This window comes from Natrix helvetica, assembly GCF_964273705.1.
Source record: "Natrix helvetica genome assembly, chromosome: 1".
Taxonomy (NCBI): Eukaryota; Metazoa; Chordata; class Lepidosauria; order Squamata; family Natricidae; genus Natrix; species Natrix helvetica.
The window spans coordinates 367,496,114-367,518,951 of NC_138548.1; positions in this window are offsets into that span (position 1 = coordinate 367,496,114).

Genomic DNA, 22,838 nt, shown 5'->3' on the forward strand with positions numbered 1-22,838 from the left:
GTAGAGAGCATGTCCAGCAAGGCATCAGAAGTGCCAAGGTTGTTTAAATAGTTGTCATGGATGTTGTAGCCAAGGGTGAGATTGTACAAAAGCTGAGAATTCTTGTTGACTTGTTGAATGGCAAAAATGAAGCTTAGGATTCTTGCTGGATCAATCCATGAGCTACTGTAAAAAATGATCACGATAACATCATCTCTAACAACAACAAAGTATATTTTCATTTATTGCTCTTTCTCTCCACCAGCCCATTCAGTCTTAAGCTAAAAGAGTCCAAAACAAAAAGCAAATTATAGTTACCCATCACTGCAAAAGAGGAATAACTGAAAGGAAAGAAGAAGAGTGTTAGGACTGCAAATGGAGAGAATGCAACTCCATCCCACTGAATGACTTACGTGGGAAATTGAGTATAAGGAGCTGTGTTGAAAGGCAGCATTATATGGGGTATTCCTGTGGCAATGGAGACTATGCTAATGAAGTGGTCTCCTGGCCTGTAATAGCTCCGTAGTTTTTTCCCCTCCTGCTCCTTCAAACTCAGCAGGCACTTCATTCTCAGCTTCCCAGAGACTGGCTGAGACATCAGCAGCAAAAGCAGAAGCAGAAGCAGAAGCATAAACAAGAGGTCCATAATTCATGGGGCTGAATCAATCCCCTTCCTGTTTCTGATGAAGAACAAGAGAGTTTGAAGAATTCGAAGCGCTCTCACAATATGGAAATGAGAGTAACTTTGTTGACTGAGAGAGAGAGAGAGAGATAAACAGAACTTCACCTGGAAAGGAGAGAAAGGAAAGGAGAAGCACAGTCCCTGAATGTCCCAAAATTTGTGCCACGGAGAGTGCAAGGTTATTCATGCACCCTTTTGTGAGGTAAAGTCCTTTGCATCTTGCTTCCATCTGATGTTTATACCAAAGGCAGCCAGTGGAGAAGTGACGGAAGAGTTTCCAAAAATCAGGATGGTGGTAATTACAGGGAGAGGTAATTTCTTCTCTGGGGATCATGAGTTCTTTTGGGGACCTATGTGCAGAGATCTGTAGAGGTTGTCATTCATCCATGTCACCGTTGTCCCAAAGGTGCTTTTATATCAAAGGCAACTGGATTTTCTCATTTTTCTTTAGGGCATTTCGCTTCCCATCCAAGAAGCTTCTTCAGTGGCAAAGGAAGATTTTGAGGATGTGGAGTCATTACTATATTTATTTATCAACTAATTGCCTGGTGGATCTCAATAGACCTTGATGTCCTGTGCCCAATCACATACTTGCTGTTGCCCACACCCCTTCTTTTCACTTGCTTCTGTTCCAAATCCCTTGTATGTGTTGTGGCCCACCAGCAGCCAGAGGAGCTGGCAGCAGATTCAGAGAGTGAGGAGGTTGGGGAGGAACATGGGCCATTCCTGGAGTCTGGGGGAGGCTCTGTTGAGGGGTCTGTGTTGGAGGCAGAGAGGCGGCCAGAGTCATATGCCAGCCATCAGCTGCCTTGAGAGACATACATCAGTGAGGCAGATGAACAGCTGGAGCCTGTTCCCAGTGTGCACATGCCCAGAGTTACCAGAGGAGGGAACTACTAAAGAACAGAGGTCAAATTGGGAGTAAGACCAGATGATGAATGGCCCCTCCCAGAGGAAATAAAAGAGGAGCGAAAGGGGAGTGGAGTTTGCAGGAGACAATTAGTTCGCTAATCAGATAGTGACTCTCCGAGATTCCTTGCCAGGTTCTGCAGATAGCGGCCTGTCAGCTCTCCAAGCCAGATAAGGTCTGTCACTATAAATCCTCCTTTGAAAGACTTTGCCGCCTGTGAATGAGCAGAATTCACCATAAATTAATAAAAGGTTTTTCTTCTTGGACCAGAAATTTGTTTCATGCTCTTACGAAGCCTCGGTCAGAACAGTGTCCATCAATTTATATAATGGAAAAGGTGGGGAATCCTCCCTTCTTCAGGCCCATCCTTTTGTCATGAACATAAATAAGAAAAAATGTGCTTCAACAGAAATGAGTCCTGGTCTCTGGTTCAAATGTATCTATCGAAAATACAGACACACACAGCCATAGCATCCATGCCCCCAAACCAGTTCTCCCATCTTCTTTTTGGCTTTTGCGCATGTGGAGAGAAATTTCCGTTTTACTGTGCATGCGGCCAATGCACCCTGAGAAAACCAGCAGTAGCAGCTGCCGGAACTCATCACTTCCCCACACGCTTTCCCATATACTAAACAGCAAAAAGAGGGGAAATACATTTATTATGACTGGGAGTCCATTTCTACCAACATAAAGAAATGACTCATTATTTTATTTAATTAAAAAAACATTAAAGTATCAAACCCCTTTTGGTGCATTTATTAACTGACGTTTCTGAGAAACACAGACACAGAACTCAATTTACTGCTTTATTTTGACATCATACGTTCTTTTGTATTCAGATCTGGTCTTAGGAAAATAATATAACATTTGGGGAGAAAAAGTAATGGCAAGAGGCTAGCACTGAAAGCCAACATGGAGAAGACCTGCACAATTATTAATACCATCAATATTGAATGAAACTTGCTTGGACGCTGAAATACACCATGGAAATTCAGCGGAGAGAGTGGAAAGGAGAAAGGGAGAAGAAAGGAGGAAGAGTGGGGATGGGAGAGAGGGAAACAGAAGGGAGAGAAATAGGAGGAGAGAGAGAAGGAATGGAAAGAGGAGAGAGAAGACAGAGAGAGGAAGGGGAAGAGAGAGATGGTAGAGGGGAGAAGGGAGGTGGGGGAGAAGGGCAGAGATGAAATAGGGTATAATATGGTGTATGGAAAGCAGAAGAGCAAACGAAAGTTGTTGTGGATTGATGGCAAGAGGAATTGGAAGAATACTGAATAATACAAAATAACGATTGTTAAGATGTAATGGTATACTTGTGGCTACATGTTTGAACATAAAAATAAAAAAAACTTTTTCAAAAAGGAGTTCTCCTTTTCTGCAGAGACACCAAGAAAAAATGCCAGAGGTTCACTAATAAATAAGATATAGAAAAAGAAATGCCATTTCTCTTCTAATTCCAATTCTTGAATGATCTGCTGTTTTTAATATACTGCTCCCTATTTAAATTACCAGACCATTTCTTGTAACTCCCTAAGAATTATACGTATTCAAAGAAAATATTTTTTATAAGTCAAGTTTAAAAATGCCTTCCAAAACATGTTGACATGAACAAGTCAGAGGCCATGGCAGTGACGTGCGGTGACGTTTATGGCTGGTGAGGCATTGACCCAGTGGTGGGTTTCAATTTTTTAAAAAATTGTGCACTTGAACTCCCAGAATTCCATAGCCAGGCATGCTCAGTTCCGATTTAAAGCGACAGCATTTGTTTTTCTCCTTTGCGAAAGAATTTTCCTTCTTTCTTTTTCTTTTTCTTCTCCCTTCCCCTCCTTCCTCCCTCTCTCCCTCCCTCCCCCCTCATGCAAGCACACACGCACACATACACACACACAGAGAGAAGTTGGATTCGAATACACACACTTTCCCCAGCCCCGAAAGGATCCAGACCAGCTTCACTGATTACAGGTTTGAAAAGGCAACGTGGCTCTGCCTGCAATCAAACCCTAACCCTTCTCTCCAGCCTTTGCCCAAAGCCCCGCATCAGGAGGATGAAGTTTGAATTCCTCCCGCTCCCTCCTACCCACACGTACCTTTTCCAGCTGTTTAAGAGCAAGTCCTCTGAAGAAGTCCCGTACAAATGAGCGCCCTCTACTATGAGGCAGGAGAACTGCGTGCCTCACCTACATCAGGAATTTTTAGGCTTTTGACCCTTGCTTAACTCTGCTCGAGTGATCATAAAATGCCTAAAGTCAGACTAGATGAGGCATGCAGTTCTCCTGCCTCATAGTAGAGGGTGCTTTTTTAGAGGCTTTTTTAAACAGTTAAGCAGAGTCATCCACGGTGAGGCAGCAACTAGCTCAGCCTGACCTCAGCTCTCGCCTCTTTCCTTTTACATTTTTTTTCTTTTTATGATGACAGTGGTGAGGCTGTGCCTCCCCTGCATCCCCTGACTGCACGTCACTTGTGTATATGTGTGTGCCTATACTGTATATGTCTGTGTTTTATGTGTAAATGTATGTCAATACAATACAATACAATACAATAGCAGAGTTGGAAGGGACCTTGGAGGTCTTCTAGTCCAACCCCCTGCCTAGGCAGGAAACCCTATACCGTTTCAGTCAAATGGCTATCCAACATCTTCTTAAAGACTTCCAGTGTTGGGGCATTCACAACTTCTAGAGGCAATTTCTGTTCCACTGATTAATTGTTCTAACTGTCAGGAAATTTCTCCTCAGTTCTAAGTTGCTTCTCTCCTTGATTAGTTTCCACCCATTGTTTCTTGTTCTGCCCCCAGGTGCCTTGGAAAATAGTTTGACTCCCTCTTCTTTATGGCAACCCCTGAGATATTGGAACACTGCTATCATGTCTTCCCTAGTCCTTCTTTCTATTAAACTAGACATACCCAGTTCCTGCAACCGTTCTTCATATGTTTTAATCTCCAGTCCCCTAATCATCTTTGCCCAATGTTAAAGTTTGTCAAGACCCTTCTGTATCTTAAGCCTATCTTCTGGAGTGTTGGCTATTCCTGCCAGCTTGGTGGCATCTACAAATTTGATGAGTTCCCCATTTATTCCCTCATCCAAATCATTGATGAAGATGTTGAAGAGTACTGGGCCTAAAACAGAACCCTGGGTACTTCACTGCATACTTCCCTCCATGAATATGTAATTCCATTGAGGACTACATGTTGAGTCCAGTTGGTCAGCCAGTTACGAATCCATCTGGTGATGATGCTGTCCAACCCACATTCTTCTACTTTATCTAGTAGTAGGTTATGGTCTACCTTATCAAATGCCTTACTGAAGTCCAAGTAAACTATATCGATGGCATTCCACTAATTTTGCCACTTTGTCAAAGAATGCAATAAGATTAGTCTGGCATGATGTGTGTGTGTGTGTGTGTCTGTGTGTGTGTGTGCGTGCGTGTGTGTGTGTGTGTGTGTACACATATACATACATACATATATATATACATATGTATATATGTACTGTATGTTTATGTATAAGTGTTTATATTGTATATATGTTATATTCATTTTTTCTCCCAAACATTCTTAGATCCAATAAACAAAAAAACAAACAAAAAAACAAATAAATAATCCGGCTTCCTGTTTTCTTCTATCATCTTTTCTTCTTTTCAAAATTAAGTCCTCTTGTACTTTCCATGATCAAAACAAAAACAATCTGTATATATTTCCGTCTGTCAGGGTAATCCACAATGTCTTGTTCAATTTTTATGTGGTCACCCAAGTGCATTTCTAACTCCAGTCAATCCATTTCAGTTGTCCCCTAAAGGATTTATTTGCCTTCACTAGTCATTTCTGGTTGAAGTAAAGTGTTAAAAAGTTCTAGCATTTTACTGGCCCAAAATTAACATGATGTCAGCATTCCAAATATCATGCAGAATTAAATCAGAGTCCAAGGCAGAGCTATCCTTAAACTTCCAATTTAATAAAACAGACATGTTGGCATCGTACTGTGGAAATCCCAATTCTGAAAAATGTCCTGGGATTCCACCCAGTTTAAAGTTCATGATCTTTTCCCCACACCCAAAAATCCATCACATGGTCCAATCTTCTTCGGCCACGCTGGCATCTCGACCCAGCTGGTTCCGGTCAGGTGTCGGGGTGCGGAGACAAAAGATGACCTGGGGCTTCTAGAAAGGAATGACAACAATACATTCCACAATTCTACTATTTTCTATTCCCCCTCCCACTTACTACACTAATGAAACAGCAAAATGAAATAATAGAAAGTGTGACAGGCCAAAGATCCTAAAAGGAACATAACTACAGGCCTGAGACATGATTTCTTTAAAGTAGTCATCTTGTGTTCATATAATCCACTTTCAAAGTTTTGTTTTTTCAATTGATTAGTAAACAAGAACACTATTTTCCCACACTAGAGATATTTTGTAATTAGCTTCATAGTCTTTAAATCAGTTTCAAAAAGCATTTATAAAGTTTTCCAAAATCAACTCTAAAATCACCTCTTTGCTGTATATTACAAAATATTACAAAAAATAAAAGTTTTTACAAAGATGGAAAGATCTGACGTGCTTCATTTTTAAATGGCCTAAAGAGAACACCACCCACTGACTGGCAAACTTCTTTCAAATGTTTGTTTGTTTGTTCATTCATTTGGCTTTTTGCCATTCATCTGATTTCGAAACAACTGGGAGTCTTATTCCCTTAAATGCATTAAAATCATAAAAGAAAAATATTTCTAAAACAATGAAAATGGAAACTGCAATCTAGACAGAATTATAGTTCATTGATGGGGAGGGAAGTAGCTGGACGTGTGTGGGGGGGGGGGAGGTGGGATTGCCTCTTAGTTCATCAACCATCTCCATCGTGATGCTCCATTATTGGGATCTGAAGCTATCTACCAAATCAATGCTTAAGCGTTAAGGAACAAAATATGGCATTTTATTTGATGAGCATAATATCCAAAATTTGAGGTAAAGTTTTTTTTCTTTGTTCAATTTTATCATCCCTTGAGACTACAGTTGTAGTGTAGATTTGTAGTATGGTGATGTCCCAAAAGTCCTTCTTTCAAGAGGTACCTGGACTTTCTTGTTTTTATTTAAGGACATTTCACTTTTCATTTAAGAAGCTTCCTCAGCTCTGAGTGGGGGATAGAAGGATTTATACTCCTTGCAGACAGCTGGTCATTTGCATTCTTTTGGAGAGTCATTTGAGGCCACTTGGAGATTTATCTATGTCCTCTGGGTCACCGAAGTAGTGCAAATGGTTATTAAGCCTTCTTGGGACTGCTGAAAAGACTGTGTTGTGTACTGGAGGTAGATGATGTCATATTCCTCCGCCACACCCCAATCTGGGAAGTCTCGTCTTATCTGTAGATGCATTATGTTGATATTATATAATATATATAATAATAAAATGTCATATCTTATCTTGTCCTTCCCTAGTTTCATGAAAATTGAAATTATTATTATTTTTTATTTTACACTTTGATTATTATTATTATTAGTTAGTCTTACATACTTTATATGTTTATTTCCTTTTATTTTAAATAACCTTAATTGTCAAAACATGCATACAAACTCAATAATAACTGCAATAAATAATTAAGTGTTATGAGCCTAAGAAACTACTTCATGATCAGATACCAACTTTTATCATTAAATGTTGCTTAGTATTTAGATCTGGTCTCAGGATGATAATGTAGCACTTGGGGAAGAAGATGCAGCCCAGCAGGCCAGCACCAGAAGCCAAGATGGAGAAGACCTGCACGGCCACCATGGATTTCCCTTTGGTGCTCAAGTAGGTGGGCAGGAAGGAGATCCAGACACTGCAGAAGACCAACATGCTGAAACTGATCAGTTTGGCTTCGTTGAAGGCCCCAGGCAGGTTCCTGGCCAGGAAAGCCACTGTGAAGCAAATGGCAGCAAGGAAGCCCATGTAGCAGAGAACAACGTAAAACATGGTGACAGAGCCTTCGTTGCACTGAAGGATGATCACTCCTGATTGGGAATGCAGATCAAAATCAGGAAATGGAGGAGAAACTCCCAGCCAGATTGTGCAAATTACAATTTTTCCAGCAGAACCAGAAAGGATGATGAAGTTGGCCAAGCTCTTCCCCAACCATCTCCTCACCCTGTTCCCTGGTTTTGTGGCCAGGAAGGCCAGCACTACCATGATTGTTTTGGCTAACACACAAGACACAGCTACTGAGAAGATGATGCTGAACATGGTTTGTCGGAGAAGGCAGGTGGCTTTCCTTGGTCGCCCAATGAAGAGAAAGGAGGACAAGAAGCAAAGCAAGAGGGAAACCAGGAGGATGTAGGAGAGGTCACGGTTGTTGGCTTTGACGATGGGAGTTTCTAGGTATTTAAGGAATATGGCTAAAACAAAGCCTGTTGTTAGAAACAAGAGTACAGCAAAGGAGACCAGGATGGTGCCCAGATGTTCTTCATAGGACAAGAAGGATATTCTTTTGGGGATACATTGGACTCTGTCATCATTTGGATATTGATCATCTGGGCACTTGGTGCATTTTTCAGTATCTGAGAAAACAGTAAGTAATATTATTTTTATAGTCCTTCCTCTCACCTTCCAAGAAAGACCTTCTCTGGATAACAGCTGACACTGAGAGGCTTTGGAGTAACTGTATGGTGTCAATGTTTTAGGGAACATACTGTGTGTCTATTATATCTGTAATGGTGGGACAAGTAGATATCCTCAGGGAGAAGAGGCCCCAAAGATACCTGCTCCTATGCCTAGTAGGACCTTGAAAGTAAATTTAATTGCACTTGGAGAGAAACTGGGAGCCTGTGTAGCTTACATAGTAGTTGTCAACTCTCCGGGTTGTGATGGTGACAGAATGAGTGGGAGTGAATTCCACGCATAATGTCAGCTGGAATGGGATCTCAGATTATTGCTGCTGGGTTGGAAGGGGTGTGTCTATTGGGTAACGTGATTTATGACACAGACTGAGGGGAGGGAAGGAACAGGGGTAAAGTCCAGAAGCAGATAAACAAAGCAAAGATTTGGCTGCGAACAAATCTGCCCTAACGAAGCTATCAATTTGTATTAAAACATTGGCTCGTTTCTTATGAATCAGTTACGGCATCGTTAGGAAACTTAACAGTAGTGGTATAGTATGGAACAATGTAGGGCCCCAACAATTTGAGCAATACAAATTTTCATGTGCCAGGTAAACAGGATTCAAAATCATTCAATCATTAAAAAAAAACCACCAAGGAAGAGTGTGCCAGGTAATCAATTCAGAATAACAGAGATGGAAGGGACCTTGGAGGTCTTCTAGTCCAACCCCCTCTTAGGCAGGAAATCCTATAGCATTTCAGACAAATTGTTATCCAATCTCTTCTTAAAAACTTCCAGTGTTGGAGCATTTATGACTTCTGGAGACAAGTTGTTCCACTGATTAATTATTCTCACTGTCAGGAAATTTCTCCTTAGTTCTAGGTTGCTTCTCTCCTTGATTAGCTTCCATCCGTTGTTTCTTGTCCTGCTTTTGGGTGCTTTGGAGAATAGGTAGACCACCTTTTCTTTGTGGCAGCCCCTTATTTTATTGCTTTTTATTTACTTTTTATCACCTAAAAAGAATTCAGCCTCTATTTTTATTAGGATCAGGCATTAGATATCAATGAGCATTTACAAAAACATGGAAATGGATTGGATCTTATTCAAGATCTTATTCCTCCCATTATGGAATAAATTGGAGATGTTAAAAATAGCAATTAAAAATGAAATGTCTTTTAACATGCACTTTGATCAAATGCTCTGGTTGAATCCAATGCCCTTTCCTCTGGTGTCACTCACCTTCCTGTATGGAGATGGTCCCTTCCGGACAAGGAATACAATCGTAGCAGCAAATGGGTTCTTCTTTCCGACCCCGTTTTACAAATCCAGGGTGACAATTGTCCACACATTTGGACTGAGGCAGAGACTAAGAAGAAAAACAAAAATCATTCCAAAATATCTGCCACATTTTTATTACACTGATTAAAATAAAATGAAACTGTGCTTTAAAAAGAAACTTCTGAGGAATAGTTCAGGAAAACATAAAATACTGCAAAGCAATATTTGAAATTGAAATATTGAAATTGAAATTGAAAATAATCCAAATACTTGTTCCAATTAAAAAATAAAGAAAAATTCCTCACAAACTAGGGCTGTCAATCTCAAATGAGGCATTATTTAGTTATAGCTGTATGTTTATATTTTCAATTCGTACAGCTGCCATGCTGGTGAAATAAGACTAAAGATTACTGTCTAGTTTATGGAATTATAGTGAGGACAGGTGGAGGTGAAGTCATGAGAATGTGTCCCTCAAAAAGGGGTAAGTCAGGCATCTTTTTCCTTTTCATGAGTATGAGTCCTGTGTGGGAAAGGGATATTTCTAAGGCCCAGTGAGGTATTCAAGAAAATGTCCTTTCCATTGAAGAATTAGTTTTGTTGTTAATCGCCCGAAGACTGCAGCTAGTCCAGAACGCAGCCGCGCGGGCCATTATGGGGAGTACTAGGTACTCCCACGTAACACCATTCCTGCGTGAGCTGCACTGGCTGCCTGTGGTCTTTCGGGTGCATTTCAAGGTGTTAATTACCATCTTTAAAGCACTCCATGGCACAGGACCTAGCTACTTGCGGGATCACATCCTACCACATACTTCCCTGCGACCAATTCGCTCTCACAGGGAGGGACTCCTCCTGGTGCCGTCCACTAAGCAATGCCAACGGGCGGCGCCTAGGAGTAGAGCCTTCTCTGTGATGGGCCCAACCCTCTGGAATGACCTCCCCCCCGATATCAGAACCACCACCGACTTCCGCTCCTTCCGACAAAAACTGAAGACTCACCTGTTCCGTTTAGCCGGCTTGGCCCACTCATAGTCTCATCTTACCTCCTGGCAGATATTTTTAATTGGGTATTTTTAGGGGTTATTTTTAAACACTGTTTTAATTGCTTTACTTTAGGTACAGTTTTTTACAGCCTCCTCTTTTACGTATCTAGTATTTAACTATGTATTTATTCCCATGTATTTATGTGTTTTAATCTGACTCTACACCAACCCGAGTCCCTTTTGGGAGAGGGGGCGGTATAAAAGTTTGAAATAAAGTTAAAGTTAAATTGCTATTTGTGTCCAACTCTTTGAGCCCCCAAGAACAGTGGTGGGATTCAAACAATTTTACTACTGGTTCTGTGGGTTTGGCTTGGTGGGAGTGGCAGGGGAAGGTTACTGCAAAATCCCCATTTCCTTCCGATCAGCTGGGACTCAGGAGTCAGAGAATAAATGGGGGCGGGGCCAGTCAGAGGTGGTATTTACTGGTCCGAACTGCTCAAAATCTCCGCTACCGGTTCTCCAGAACCTGTCAGAACCTGCTGAATCCCACGTCTCCCAAGAACTATAACACTCCAGGACTCCCTGTCCTCCACCATCTTCCAAAATTTGAACTACAATTAGATGACACGGAAAGACAAACCAAGTTTTCTTTATTGCTTAAATTTGGATAATTGTTTGTTTCAGTGGAAGACTTAAGGTAGCTGACAATCACAAAACAATTGTATTCAAAGGGTTTTTAGATGACTTACAGGCCAAAGATCAAATCTAAGTAGCATTTCAGTACAAATTGACCCTCATTATCTCATTATTTCAAGAGTCAAGACAGTTTTTTTGGGGGGGGAGGGTCAAAGTCATTTTCAGTCCAATTTTCTAGATTAAGGCATTATCTCACATCGGACAGGTCATTACGGTTCTTTTTCCCTGCGCACCTCGGATCACCTTCCTAGCAGCAGGAGGCCTATCCCAGTGTGGTGAAACAGAAGCATAAATAACTCTGGTCAGTTATGGGCTCTTTAAAAAGACCTGAGCCTGCTCTTTCAGGGGATACTAACACCAACTATACAGACAGAGAAAAGTTGCCAATATTTTCAACCACCTTGTTGAGCGACTTTAGCCGTGAAAGAGCATCTTGGTTGATGATAAGCCTCTGTCTTTCAAAACTTCCCAGTTGCTCTTTGATGGGATCCTCTTTGGGGAAAAGCAACCAACTTATGATATTCAGATCTGCTGCAACATTTCCACTTTGGTCCAAGTATAGTTTTTCCCAGGAAAAATTGCAAAATTCATTCTTCTCCAGAAAGGGATGGAACTAGAATGGAAACATCCAGGAATTCTATCATGCTAATTAAAAAACCATTAGCGTTTTTATTTAAATTGTAAAATTTATTTAAATTGTATTTAAAATATTCTTCAGCTCAGTCTTTGTAAACAGCAATGGCTCATGCCCAGTATTTCCTAGTCGTACCACAAATAATTACAACGATCTAACACAAATCAATTTTACAGAAGATAACGTTGAAAAGGCAATATGCAGCCTAAAACCATCTCCATCTCTTGGACCTGATGGACTATGTGCCTCCTTCTTAAAAATGCTTTCCACTGCCATAGCAGAACCTCCAAGCATAATCTTTGAAAAATCTTTCAGAGTAAGCTCCTTGCCCAACCTATGGTCTCTAGCCACAGTCATCCCTATCTTCAAAAAAGGAGACCCCAGCCTAGTTGAAAATTACAGACCAATCTCTTGATATGGCGTCACCTGCAAAGTCATGGAATCAATCATAAACCAATCGGTTACTCTCCACTTAGAAATGAACACTCTACTCTCTAAGAAAAAAAATTGGTTTCAGGAAAAACTTATCCTACAATCTACAACTTCTACACTGCAAAAACATATGGACTACACAACTTGAGCAAGGCAAAGCAATACACGCAATTTATATAGACTTTTGTAAATCTTTTGATTCAGTGGTACATGATAAACTACTTCTAAAATTAAATCTTATGGCATCTCTGGATCCCTGCATAATTGGATAGCTACATTCCTGTCAGATAGGTAACAAGTGGTCAAAATAGGGAGCGCCCTATCAAATCCTGCACCTGTTATCAGCAGTGTCCCCCAAGGCAGCATTTTAGGAGACCAATACTCTTTATACTTTACATCAATGACCTTTGCGATCATATAACAAGCAACTGTGTTCTCTTTGCTGACAATGGAATACTATTTAACACCAACAACAATGCTGCTACCCTTCAAAAAAACCTTGACTCTGTGTCAGAATGGTTAAACAACTGGCAACTTCAAATCTCAACCAACAAATGCTCTGTCTTATACATTGGCGAAAAAATTCAGAACACCAAATACAAGCTGTGTGGACAAGACCTTGTAGATGACCTTCACTCTGTCAAGGACCTTGGAGTACTCATATCTAATGATCTAAGTGCCAGAGCCCACTGTAATAACATTGCCAAAAAGGCATTAAGAGTTGTTAACCTAATCTTGTGTAGTTTCTTCTCTGGTAATGTACTGCTAACCAGAGCATACAAAACATTTGCTAGACCAATTCTCGAATGCAGCCCATCTGTCTGGAACCTGCAATGCATTAATACAATTCAGCGGGTCCAGAGATATTTTACGACAAGAGTCCTCCACTCCTCTCCTCGCAACAGAATCCCTTATGCCACCAGACTTGAAATTTTGGGCTTAGACAACTAAGAGCTGTGCCCCCTTTGTTCTGACCTAAGCATAGTACATAAAGTTATCCGCTACAATGTCCTACCTGTCAATGAATACTTCAGCTTCAACCACAATACAAGAGCTCACAATAGATACAAACCTAAGGTAAACTGCTCTAAACTCAACTGCAGAAAATACAACTTCTGCAACAGAGTGGTCAATGCCTGGGATGCACTACCTGACTCGGTGGTTTCTTCCCCAAACCCCCAAAACTTTAACCTTAAACTTATGCCTTGGTAAGGCCACACTTGGAATACAGCATTCGGGTTTGGTCCCCTCAATGTAAAAAAGATGTGGAGACTCTGGAGAGAATGCAGAGAAGAGCAACAGAGATGATTAGGGGACTGGAGACTAAAACATATGAAGAACGGTTGCAGGAACTGGATATGTTTAGCTTAAGAGAAAGAAGGACTAGGGGAGACATGATAGCAGTCTTCCAATATCTCAGAGGTTGCCACAAAGAAGAGGGAGTCAAACTATTCTCCAAAGCACCTGAGGGCAGAACAAGAGGCAATGGGTAGAAACTAATCAAGGAGATAAGCAATTTAAAACTGAGGAGAAATTTCATGACAGTGAGAACAATTAATCAGTGGAACAACTTTTCTCCAGAAATTGTGAGTGCCCCAACACTGGAAGTCTTTAAGAAGAAGTTGGATAATCATTTGTCTGAAGTGGTGTAGGGCTTCCTGCCTAGGCAGGGGGTTGGACAAGAAGACCTCCAAGGTCCCTTCCAAATCTGCCATTCTATTCTATTCTATTCCATCTACTGTTGACCTCATCCCATTCCTAAGAGGTCTCTAAGCTGTGTGCATAAGTGCACCAACATGCTTACCATCCCTGTCCTAATTTTTCTTTTTATTCGTATCCATTTCATGTATCCAAAATCATGTTTATAAATATATATGTTGTTTAATACATGCTTGACAAAATAAATAAATAAATAAAAATAAACAATATATATACTTTTTAAATAATTTTATACTAGCAGTATTAAATATCAAAATATAATTGTTACAGTGGAACATAATCTTGTGAATTAAACCTGGCCTCAGCTTGGCCAAACCTGTTGGTGTTTTGAAGAACAAGTATATTGTAATGGCTCCTATACAGGGGCTTTTGGATTTTTTTTCTAAGTAGGAACTAGGTTTCATGGATCCTTTTCAGGAGCCCATACCTGCCATGGCTCTAACCATGGTGCTCCCAATCTCTCTTTCTTGTCCGTTTCTCTCCTCCTAGATATGGAGGAATAGGCTACATTCAAGACATGGGCCAGAGTCTTAACAACACTATAAAAATGATGGTCATTTTTTATCTGAATTCTGTTCCATTTCTCTTGTATGTCCAGTGGTGCTATCTGGGTACATCGTCTCCGGCCCTTGACAGAAAGGACATGCTTTGAAAAAGAACAGTGAAAAGACTGGTCTTCAAATTTGGAATCCCAAAAAAGGCTGGATGGAAGCGCGTCATCATTTGGCCATTTTTTTTCCTGAAAAGCAAAGGTCCAAATACTATGGATATATTTGAAAAGTGAATGCCTTATCACTGTCATTTTCTCCACGGTTGTGGTGATCCAGATTTTCCCTTCAATGGTTCCCGGCAAACCTTCCATTGTTAAATGGATGTGGCGAACTCTAGCCACAAGAGAAGCAAATTCTAGGAAGTGAACAAAGACATTGACTTGTTTCCACTTAGAGATGGCATTTCTGAGAGGTTCTGTAGGTCTAGTCATTGAGAATTGTTGTGAGATAACGACACAAATTCCATTTCTGACAAGCATAGGAGTGAAAGTCCTCATGAAATTTTCTCCCTCCTCTGTGTCTGGTGGAAAGAGACCAATCAAAGTCCATCTGAAACAGAGGAGAAGTTGGACAATTCCTGAGTATTGGAACCCATTTTTGGGTAGCATCTCATGGAAAAAAGGAAATTGACTTTTATCACTCAGAGCCTCTGAAACAATTCCAAAACTGATCTGAAGAAACAATGAAGAATAGTGTATTATATTTAGATCAGATCAAGTCCAAAATGTAAGCTTTTAACACATCCTGTGTGGTTCTGACGAACATATTAGAATATTTAATTGTTTTTTATCCCTAAGCCATATCAAGATAAAGAATAGAACATGCAGAATATTAGCAATATTGAATATAATCATTTGTCTAATCTGGGGTCTAAGATATTGCTCTTTCTTTTTTCTAATAAAATTGGCATCCTGTTAATAGACGTGTTATGTCTTCTATCTCTAGAGCACTGCAAATGCAAATCAGTTCATTTTAAAATTTGCTTAAATGTTCCATATTTAACATTGTGTCCAGTTACTCAAGTCTTACTCAAGTCAATGTTTAAGCGGCCTCCCTATTGTGGATCCCAATCCCTAGTCTTGGCAATGACCATGGTGAAAATCAGCTTGTATATTCCATAGAAAAGATTTGATTGAATCTATTACCCAAGCACCAACAACCTGCTCACTTTAACAGATAGAGAAACACAAAAACGAACCTGTGGGACTTTGTAGGTGCCTACTAATGTTGAAATCTGAATGGAGATGTCTTCAAGAGATCCATCAACAACAGCCATCAGGTTGTCCTTCTTTCCACATCTGTAGTTGGGAATATTGGCTTCTCCAGTAGAGAGTATGTCCAGCAAGGCATCTGAAGTCCCAAGGTTGTTCAAATAGTTGTCATGGATGTTGTAGCCAAGGGTGAGATTGTACAAAAGCTGAGAATTCTTGTTGACTTGTTGAATCGCAAAAATGAACTGTAGGATTATTCCAGGATCAATCAATGAGCTACTGTAAAAAATGTTCATGATAAACATCATCTCTAACAACAACAAAGTATATTTTCATTTATTTTCTCTACAAGCCCATTTTGTCTTAAGCTAAGAGAGTCCAAAACAAGAAGCAAATTATAGTCACCCATCACTGCAAGATAGGAGTAACTGAAAGAAAAGAAAAATGTTAGAAGTGCAAAAGGAGAGAATGCAACTCCATCCCACTGAATGACTTACGAGGGAGATTGAGTATAAGGAGGTGTGTTGAAAGGCAGCATTATATGGGACATTACTGTGGCAAAGGAGACTATGCTAATGAAGTGGTCTCCTGGCCTGTAATAGCTCCGTAGTTTTTTCCCCTCCTGCTCCTTCAAACTGAGCAGGCACTTCATTCTCAGCTTCCCAGAGACTGGCTGGGACATCAGCAGCAAAAGTAGAAGCAAAAGCAGGAGGTCCATAATTCATGGGGCTGAATCAATCCCCTTCCTGTTTCCGAGGAAGAACAAGAGAGTTTGAAGAATTCGAAGCACTCTCACAATATGGGAATGAGAGTAACTTTGTTGACTGAGAGAGAGAGAGATAAACAGAACTTCACCTGGAAAGGAGAGAAAGGAAAGGAGAAGAACAGTCCCTGAATGTCCCAAAATTTGTGCCACAGAGAGTGCAAGGTTTTTCATGCAGACTTTTGCGAGGCAAAGTCCTTTGCACCTTGCTTCAATCTGATGTTTACACCAAAGGCAGCCACTGGAGAAGTGACGGAAGAGTTTCCAAAAATAAGGATGGTGATAATTATAGTGAGAGGTAATTTATTCCCTGGGGATCATGAGTTCTTTTGGGGACCTATGTGCAGAGATCTATAGAGGTTGTCATTCATCCACGTCCCCATCATCCCAAAGGTGCTTTTATATCAAAGGCAACTGGATTTTCTCATTTTTCTTTAGGGCATTTCGCTGCTCATCCAAGAAGCTTCTTCAGTGGCAGAGTAAGATTTTGGGTGGTGTGGAGTCATTACTATATTTATTTATGAACTAATTGCCTGGTGGATCTCAATACAATACAATACAATGCAATAGTAGAGTTGGAAGGGACCTATGAGGTCTTCTAGTCCAACCCCCTGCCTAGGCAGGAAACCCTATACCGTTTCTGACAAATGGCTATCCAACATCTTCTTAAAGACTTCCAGTGTTGGGGCATTCACAACTTCTGGAGGCAACTTCTGTTCCACTGATTAATTGTTCTCACTGTCAGGAAATTTCTCCTCAGTTCTAAGTTGCTTCTCGCCCATTGCTTATTTTTCTACCCTCAGGTGCTTTGGAGAATAGTTTGACTCCCTCTTCTTTGTGACAACCCCTGAGATATTGGAACACTGCTATCATGTCTCCCCTAGTCCTTCTTTCTGAAATGATGTCCCGGTGTTTGGAGGCCGTACGGGTCTGGATGGATGGCAACCGACTAAAACTCAACCCGTCCAAGATGGAGTGGCTGTGGCTTCCGGCCCCCCGGTTCAACCAGTTGCTTCCATCTCTGGCCATTGGGGGCGAGCAACTGGCCCCCGTGGAACGGGTGCGCAATTTGGGCGTCCTCCTGGATGCCCGGCTGTCCATGGATGACCATGTAACAGCCGTGGCAAGGGGGGCGTTCCATCAGGTTCGCCTGATGCGCCAATTGCGCCCCTTATTGGACCGGGATGCCCTACGCACAGTCACCCATGCGCTGGTGACGTCTCGCCTGGACTACTGCAATGCTCTCTACATGGGGCTTCCCTTGAGATGCACTCGGAGACTGCAGTTGGTCCAGAATGCGGCCGCACGGGTGATTATGGGGAGGACTAGATACTCCCCTGTAACACCTCTCCTGCGCGAGCTGCACTGGCTTCCTGTGGTCTACCGAATGCGTTTCAAGGTTTTGATTACGATCTTTAAAGCGCTTCATGGCACAGGACCTAGTTACATGCGGGATCGCATCCTGCCCCATACATCCCTACGACCAATCCGCTCACACAGAGAGGGACCTCTTTGGGTGCCGTCCACTAAACAGTGTCGGGGGGCGACACCCAGGAGCAGAGCCTTCTCTGTGATGGGCCCAGCCCTGTGGAATGACCTCCCCCGTGACATCAGGATGACTTCCGATCTCCGCTCCTTCCGTGTACAGCTTAAGACCCACCTCTTTCAATTATCTGGCCTGGCTCAACCGTAATTTTTTCTTATTCCTCCTGACAGTCCTTTTGAATTTTAAATTGTGGTATTATTGATGGGGTATTTTAATGGCTGATTTTTAACATTCCTAATGTGATGTAATTTGTTACCTCCTCCGTGCATGTATGTCTTTGTATATGTGTGTATTTGGATGTTTATGTGTTTGCACATATGTTTTATGTTTTATATGTTTTATTGTACGCCGCCCCGAGTCCTGTGTGGAGAGGGAGCGGCTAATAAATTCAAATTTATTATTATTATTATTATTCTTAAGCTAGACATACCCTGTTCCTGCAACCGTTCTTCATATGTTTTAGTCTTGTCCCCTAATCCTCTTTGTTGCTCTTCTTTGCACTCTTTCTAGAGTCTCCACATCTTTTCTACATCGTGGCGACCAGAACTGAATGCAGTATTCCAAGTGTGGCCTTACCAAGGCATTATAAAGTGGTATTAACACTTCACGTGATCTTGATTCTCTCCCTCTGTTGATGCAGCCTAGAACTGTGTTGGCTTTTTTGGCAGCTGCTGCACACTGCTGGCTCATATTTAAATGGTTGTCCACTAGGACTCCAAGATCCCTCTCACAGTTACTACTGTTGAGCAAGGTACCTATACTCTACTTGTGCATTTCGTTTTTGTTGCCTAAATGTAGACCTTTACTCTTTTCACCATTGAACTTCATTTTATTAGATAGTGCCCAATGTTCAATAGATCTTGAATTCCTGTGCCCAATCACATACTTGCTGTTGCCCACATCCGATCTTTTCACTTTCTTCTGTTCCCAATCCCTTGTATGTGTTGTGGCCCATCCAGAGGAGCTGGCAGCAGATTCAGACAGTGAGGAGGTTGGGGAGGAACATGGGCCATTCGTGGAGTCTGGGGAAGGCTCTAATGAGGGCACTGTGTTGGAGGCAGAGAGGCGGCCAGAGCCATATGCCAGCCATCAGCTGCCTTGAGAGGCAGACATCAATGAGGCAGATGAACAGCTGGAGCCTGTTCCCAATGTGCACATGCCCAGAGTTACCAGAGGCGGGAACTACTAAAGAACAGAGGTCAAATCGGAGATGATGAATGGCCCCTCCCAGAGGAAATAAAAGAGGAGCAAAAGGAGAGTGGAGTTTGGAGGAGACAATTAGTTCGCTAATCAGATAGTGACTCTCCGAGATTCCTTGCCAGGTTCTGCAGATATCGGCCTGTCAGCTCTCCAAGCCAGATAAGGTCTGTGAGTATAAAACCTCCTTTGAAAGACTTTGCCACCTGTGAATGAGCAGAATTCACTGTAAATTAATAAAAGTTTTTTTTCTGGGACCAGAAATTTGTTTCATGCTCTTGGGAAGCCTCGGTCAGAACAGTATGCATCAATTTATATAATGCAAAAGGTGGGGAATCCTCCCTTCTTTAGGCCCATCCTTTTGTCCTGAACATAAATAAGAAAAAATGTGCTTCAACAGAAAGGAGTCCTGGTCTCTGGTTCAAATGTATCTATAGAAAATACAGACACACACAGCCATAGCATCCATGCGTACCCATAACAGTAGTGGGTTCGGACTGGTTCATACTGGTTTGGCCAAACTGTTAGTAGCTCTGTTAGTAGCTTGGCGGCCTGATTCGCTGGAACTGGCAGTGACAAAGGCCTGCCATGCCCCCAAACCTGTTCTCCCATCTTCTTTTTGGCTTTTGAGCATGTGGAGAGCAATTTTCGTTTTACTGTGCATGCGCCCAATGCGCCCTGAGAAAACCAGCAGGAGCAGCTGCTAGAACCCACCACTTCACCACACGCTTTCCCATACACTGAACAGCAAAAAGAGGGGAAACACATTTATTATAACTGGGAGTCCATTTCTACCAACATAAAGAAATGACTCATTTTTTAATTTACTTAAAAAAAAACATTAAAGTATCAAACCCCATTTGGTGCATTTATTAAGTGACATTTCTGGGAAACACATACACAGAACTCAATTTACTGTTTTATTTTGACATCATGCGTTCTTTTGTATTCAGATCTGGTCTTTGGAAAATAATGGAACATTTGGGGAGAAAAATTAATAGCAAGAGGCTGGCACTGGAAGCCAACATGGAGAAGACCTGCACAATTATTAATACCATCAATATTTAATGAAATTTGCTTGGACGCTGAAATACACCATGCAAACTAAGCGGAGAGTGTGGAAAGGAGAAAGGGAGAAGAAAGGAGGAAGAGTGGGGATAGGAGAGAGGGAAACAGAAGGGAGAGAAAGAGGAGGAGAGAGAGAAAGAATGGAAAGAGGAGAGAGGAAGGGGAAGTAGAGAATTGAGAGATGGTAGAGGGAAGAAAGGATGTGGGGGAGGACAGAGAGAGAGAGGAGAGAGGGCGGAGGTGAAATAGGGTATAATATGGTGTATGGAAAGCAGAAGAGCAAACGACAGTTGTTGTGGATTGATGGCAAGAGGAATTGGTATAATACTGGATAATACAAAATAATGATTGTTAAGATGTAATGGTATACTTGATGCTGCATGTTTGAAAATAAAAATAAAAAAACTTTTTCAAAAATACGTTCTTTTGTGCAGAGACACCAAGAAAAAATGCCAGAGGTTCACCAATAAATAAGATAGAGAAAAATAAATGCCATTTCTCTTCTATTTCCAATTCTTGATTGATCTGCTGTTTTTAACATACTGCTCCCTATTTAAATTACCAGATTATTTCTTGTAACTCCCTAAGAATTATACGTATTAAAAGAAAATATTTTTTAAAGTCAAGTTTAAAAATGCCTTCCAAAACATGTTGCCATGAGCAAGTCAGAGGCCATGGCAGTGACGTGCAGTGAGGTTTATGGCTGGTGAAGCATTGACCCACTGGTGGGTTTCAATTTTTTTTAAAATTGTGGACTTGAACTCCCAGAATTCCATAGCCAGGCATGCTCAGTTCCGATTTAAAGCGACAGCATTTGTTTTTCTCCTTTGCGAAAGAATTTTCCTTCTTTCTTTTTCTTTTTCTTCTCCCTTCCCCTCCTTCCTCCCTCTCTCCCTCCCTCCCCCCTCACTCAAGCACATACACATACATACACACACACAGAGAGAAGTTGGATTCGAATACACACACTTCCCCCAGCCCCAAAAGGATCCAGACCATCTTCACTGATTACAGGTTTGAAAAGGCAACGTGGCTCTGTCTGCAATCAAACCCTAACCCTTCCCTCCAGCCTTGCCCAAAGCCCCGCATCAGGAGGATGAAGTTTGAATTCCTCCCGCTCCCTCCGACCCACACGTACCTTTTCCAGCTTTTTCAGAGCAACTCTGCTCTTGCCTCGGGTCCTCTGAAGAAGCCCCGCCCAAATGAGCGCCTTCTACTATGAGGCAGGAGAACTGCGTGCCTCACCTACGTCAGGAATTTTTAGGCTTTTAACCCTTGCTTAACTCTACTCGAGTGATCATAAAACGCCTAAAGTCAGACTAGATGAGGCATGCAGTTCTCCTACCTCATAGTAGAGGGCGCTTTTTTAGAGGCTTTTTAAAACAGTTAATCAGAGTCATCCACGATGAGGCAGCAACTAGCTCAGCCTGCCTGAGCTCTCGCCTTTTTCCTTTTACATTTATTTTCTTTTCATGATCACAGTGGTGAGGCTGTGCCTCCCCTGCCTCCCCTGCCTGCACGTCACTGGTGTATATGTCTGTGTCTATACTGTATATGTGTGTGTGTTTTATGTGTAAATGTATGTCAATACAATACAATACAATAGCAGAGTTGGAAGGGTCCGTGGAGGTCTTCTAGTCCAACCCCCTGCCTAGGCAGGAAACCCTATACCAGTGATGGCGAACCTTTTTTGGCTCGCGTGCCACAAGTGGGGGGAGCGCAGGGGGGTTGAGTGCGGGCATGCCACACCCATAATGCAACGCGCGACCACCCCAGTGCGCATGCGCGCAAAATGCGCAACCACCCCCCATTTTTACATGTTTTTTTTGCCCTCCCCAGGCTCCAGGGGCTTTATAGGAGCCTGGGGAGGGCGAAAAGAGCCTCCCCCGCCCCCCTGGAGGCCCTCCGGAGGCTTCAGGGACTGTCTAGAGGCTTCCCTGAAGCCTTCGGAGCGCTTAAAACCACCCTCCGAGCAAACCGGAAGAGACTTCCGGGTTGCTCGGAGGGTCGTGTTAAGCGCTCTGAAGGCATCAGGGAAGCCTCGGACAGTCCCTGAAGCCTTCAGAGCGCTTAAAACCACCCTCCGAGCAAACTGCAAGTGACTTCCAGGTTGCTCGGAGGGTCGCTTTAAGTGCTCCGAAGGCATCAGGGACCGTCTCTGAAGCCTCCGGGGGGGGAGGATCTTTTCGCCCTCCCTAGGCAACGCCCCGAGTGCCCTGACAAATGGCTCCGCGTGCCACTTGTGGCACGCGTGCCATAGGTTCGCCATCATGGCCCTATACCGTTTCAGACAAATGGCTATCCAACATCTTCTTAAATACTTCCAGTTTGGGGCATTCACAACTTCTGGAGGCAAATTGTTCCACTGATTAATTGTCCTCACTGTCAGGAAATTTCTTCTCAGTTCTAAGTTGCTTCTCTCCTTGATTAGTTTCCACCCATTGCTTCTTGTTCTACCCTCAGGTGCCTTGCAGAATAGTTTGACTCCCTCCTTTTGTGGCAGCCCCTGAGATATTGGAACACTGCTATCATGTCTCCCCTAGTCCTTCTTTCTGTTAAACTAGAAATACCCAGTTCTTGCAACCGTTCTTCATATGTTTTAGTCTCCAGTCCCCTAATCATCTTTGTTG